The following is a 5,085-nucleotide window of genomic DNA, read 5'->3' on the forward strand; positions in this document are numbered from 1 at the left end:
GAGCCTCCAAAGAGTCTGAAAAATGTCATCTGCAAATAATTTACATGACACCTGAAGATTACTATTCCCAATTACAAAAGACTATTCCTTTTTTCTCAAAGTAAGACAAGTTATTCAAAAATGGACTACATTTTTATCTCCAAAAATGCACTCAACTATTTACTGGATTCAAAAATTAATGATATAGTGATATCGGATCATTCACCGGTATCATGTGTAATGACACCTATTACACCTATACACTTATTACACTTACACCTATCACACGTATTGACAGAATTTGGAAAATTAAACAGCATGATCATTACACAGGTTCACCTTCTGCTGGGGACAATAAAAGGTCACTAAAATCTTCCTTTTTGTCACACAACACAATGCCACAGATGTCTCAAGTTTTGAGGGAATTGGCATTCTAACTGCAGGAATGTCCACCAGAGCTGTTGCCAGGGAATTTCATGTTCATTTCTCTACCATAAGCCGCCTCCAACATTGTTTTAGAAAATTTGGAAGTACGTCCAACCGGCCTAATAACCACAGACCACGTGTAACCACGTTATCACAGTGCCATCCGTTTTGTTACTAAAGCACCTTATACCACCCACCACTGTGACCTGTATGCTCTAGTCGGCTGGCCCTCGCTACATATTCGTCGCCAGACCCACTGGCTCCAGGTCATCTACAAGTCCATGCTAGGTAAAGCTCCGCCTTATCTCAGTTCACTGGTCACGATGGCAACACCCACCCGTGGCACGCGCTCCAGCAGGTGTATCTCACTGATCATCCCTAAAACCAACACCTCATTTGGCCGCCTTTCGTTCCAGTTCTCTGCTGCCTGTGACTGGAACGAATTGCAAAAATCGCTGAAGTTGGAGACTTTTATCTCCCTCACTAACTTCAAACATCTGCTATCTGAGCAGCTAACCGATCGCTGCAGCTGTACATAGTCTATCGGTAAATAGCCCACCCAATTTTACCTACCTCTTCCCCATACTGTTTATATTTATTTACTTTTCTGCTCTTTTGCACACCAATATCTCTACCTGTACATGACCATCTGATCATTTATCACTCCATTTATCACTCCTACCTCCTCATGCCTTTTGCACACAATGTATATAGACTCTCTTTTTTTCCTACTGTGTTATTGACTTGTTAATTGTTTACTCCATGTGTAACTCTGTGTTGTTGTCTGTTCACACTGCTATGCTTTATCTTGGCCAGGTCGCAGTTGCAAATGAGAACTTGTTCTCAACTAGCCTACCTGGTTAAATAAAGGTGAAATAAAAAAATAGCAGTAGCTGTAGCCTTATGGTGTTGGCCTAATTCATTTGAATTGAAGCCTCTTCAATAGTGGTATAGAGTGGGTGTCTTATGACAAGGATCCCCAAACCTTTTCACTCGGGGCCCCCCTTCCAGCATTGCATGCACCACATCTATTTCTATGGCCACAGTTTGTTCATGATACAAACTGTTCACACCCCTCTTGTTGGTGGAGAGAAATTTGGGTTACAAAGAACATTTAGCAGTTTTCAAGTTCATTTTCTTGCAATTCTACACATTTTGCCATGTCTAATGTGTATTCTAGTGATATTTGAATAACAAATAAATAAAATAAAATAAAATTTTGCCATGTCTCAAATGTACCGAGAGACTATTCTAGTGATATTTGAATAACAAATAAATAAAATAAAATAAAAATACAATTTGACAGACAGTAGTCAATCAAATCAATCAAATGTATTTAGCCACTTTAACTAGCCCTTGGTTTCATACATCAGCTGATATCTCAGTGCTGTACAGAAACCCAGCCTAAAACTGACAAATAAAATTTGATTTGATTTGATTTGATATAGCCCTTCAAACAGCAACTCCAAACATGCAAGCAATGCAGGTGTAGAAGCATGGTGGCTAGGAAAAACTCCCTAGAAAGGCCAAAACCTAGGAAGAAACCTAGAGAGGAGCCAGGCTATGAGGGGTGGCCAGTCCTCTTCTGGCTGTGCCGGGTGGAGATTATAACAGAACATGGCCAAGATGTTCAAATGTTCATAAATGACCAGCATGGTCAAATAATAATTAATCACAGGCAGAACAGTTGAAACTGGAGCAGCAGCACAGCCAGGTGGACTGGGGACAGCAAGGAGTCATCATGTCAGGTAGTCCTGAGGCATGCTCCTAGGGCTCAGGTCCTCCGAGAGAGAGAAAGAAAGAGAGAAAGAGAGAATTAGAGAGAGCATACTTAAATTCACACAGGACACCGGATAGGACAGGAGAAGTACTCCAGATATAACAAACTGACCCTAGCCCCCCGACACATAAACTACTGCAGCATAAATACTGGAGGCTGAGACAGGAGGGGTCAGGAGACACTGTGGCCCCATCCGATGACACCCCTGGACAGGGCCAAACAGGAAGGATATAACCCCACACACTTTGCCAAAGCACACCCCCCACACCACTAGAGGGATATCTTCAACCACCAACTTACCATCCTGAGACAAGGCCGAGTATAGCCCACAAAGATCTCCGCCACGGCACAACCCAAGGGGGGGCGCCAACCCAGACAGGAAGATCACATCAGTGACTCAACCCACTCAAGTGACGCACCCCTCCTAGGGACGGTATGAAAGAGCCCTAGTAAGCCAGTGACTCAGCCCCTGTAATAGGGTTAGAGGCAGAGTATCCCAGTGGAAAGAGGGGAACCGGCCAGGCAGAGACAGCAATGGCGGTTCGTTGCTCCAGAGCCTTTCCGTTCACCTTCACACTCCTGGGCCAGACTACATTCAATCATAAAGAGCTGAAGAGATGAGTCTTCAGTAAAGACTTAAATGTTGAGACTGAGTTTGCATCTCTCACATGGGTAGGCAGACCATTCCATAAAAATGGGGCTCTATAGGAGAAAGCACTGCCTCCAGCTGTTTGCTTAGAAATTCTTGGGACAATTATGAGGCCTGCGTCTTGTGACCATAGCGTACGTGTAGGTATGTACGGCAGGACCAAATCAGAGAGATAGGTAGGAGCAAGCCCATGTAATGCTTTGTAGGTTAGCAGTAAAACCTTGAAATCAGCCCTTGCCTTGAAATTACAACATTATCTATGAACTAAAAAAAACGAAATACATTTATTTTCCTGACATGGGCTAGTTGATCTGGACATTTCTGACAAGTCATAAATAGCTCTCTAAGGTGCAATGACTAACATGACAAATGGAACTGATGATACACTACTCAATTTCGAAATTGCACCTTCTGAATCCTACTATTACAAGGGTAAGTTTAAAACCGGATTGAGTTCATTTAAAAAAAATATATATATATTTTTTTTTAAATAAATAAAAAAATTATATATATATATAATATATATATAATTATATTATCTGTGGACCCCAGCCCACAGTTTTGGAACCACTGACTTAGGACACTGTATATGCTGTTGTTATTCAGGTAAACCACCACTAGATAGCAGCCTCATACACAGATTCCCAAGGCAGCCTGAGGCCTGTCATGTTGAAGAATTCTCTGGTATGTAGTCAGTAGAACAGCTCTATGTGTGCTCTGCCGTGCTGCGTCATACAGAGGTCAAATATTACCAGACGAAGAGATCTGCCCGCCTCGCTTCCCTACTTCCTCCTTTCCTCCCTCACACTCTCAACTAATCTTCCTTTCTCTCTCTCTCTCTCTCTCTCTCGATTTGCTCTTTTGATTATTTTTCCAACTCTTCCTTGATTCTCTCTCTCCTCCCTTCACTCCATTTTCTTTCTCTCTCCCAGGTGACATGAGTGAACATAGTTCAGGCATCCTCCTCCCACAGGGGGTCAACTCATCGCTATTCATTACCACACACACACACACACACACACACACACACACACACACACACACACACACACACACACACACACACACACACACACACACACACACACACACACACACACACACACACACACACACACACACACACACACACACACACACACGGGTGATAGTGTCCTGCTGCTCCCTACACTCTCCTGTGAGATGTGACATACAGTGCATTTGGAAAGTATTCAATTCCATTCACTTTTTCCACATTTTGTTACGTAACAGCCTCATTCAAAAATGTATACAATGATTTTTTCCCCTCATCAATCTACACACAATGCCCCATAATGACAAAGAGAAAACAGATTTTTTAAAGATTTATTTTGAAGCACCTCGAGTCTTCTTAGGTATGGTACTACAAGCTTGGCACACCTGTATTTGGGGAGTTTCTCTCATTCTTATCTGCATATCTTCTCAAGCTCTGTTAGGTTGCATGGGCAGTCAAGGGGTCTGAATACTTTCCGAATGCACTGTTAATGGCATGACAGACAGAGAGGATCCATGTCAGTGTGCCAGCTGTCTCAGTGTTACCACCCAGGGAGGGACACACAACACATGGAGAAATAGTACACCAGAGGTATATAGGATGTGGACATGAAGCGAGGGTTTAGGTTAGGGTTAGGGTTAAGGTTAGGGTTATGGTTAGGGTTAAGGTTAGGGTTATGGTTAGGGTTAAGGTTAGGGTTATGGTTATGGTTGAACTGGGAAGTGGACATGAAGCTAGGGTTTAGGTTAGGGTTATGGTTATGGTTAGGGTTAAGGTTAGGGTTATAGTTATGGTTGAACTGGGAAGTGGACATGAAGCTAGGGTTTAGGTTAGGCTTAAGGTTAGGGTTATGGTTAGGGTTAAGGTTAGAGTTATGGTTATGGTTGAACTGGGAAGTGGACATGAAGCTAGGGTTTAGGTTAGGGTTAAGGTTAGGGTTATGGTTAGGGTTAAGGTTAGAGTTATGGTTATGTTTGAACTGGGATGTGGACATGAAGCTAGGGTTTAGGTTAGGGTTAAGGTTAGGGTTATGGTTAGGGTTAAGGTTAGGGTTATGGTTATGGTTGAACTGGGATGTGGACATGAAGCTAGAGTTTAGGTTAGGGTTAAGGTTAGGGTTATGGTTAGGGTTAAGGTTAGGGTTATGGTTATGGTTGAACTGGGATGTGGACATGAAGCTACGGTTTAGGTTAGGGTGAAGGTTAGGGTTTAGGTTAGGGTTTAGGTTCAGGTTAAGGG

The sequence above is a fragment of the Oncorhynchus tshawytscha genome, linkage group LG01 (assembly GCF_018296145.1).
Source record: "Oncorhynchus tshawytscha isolate Ot180627B linkage group LG01, Otsh_v2.0, whole genome shotgun sequence".
NCBI lineage: Eukaryota > Metazoa > Chordata > Actinopteri > Salmoniformes > Salmonidae > Oncorhynchus > Oncorhynchus tshawytscha.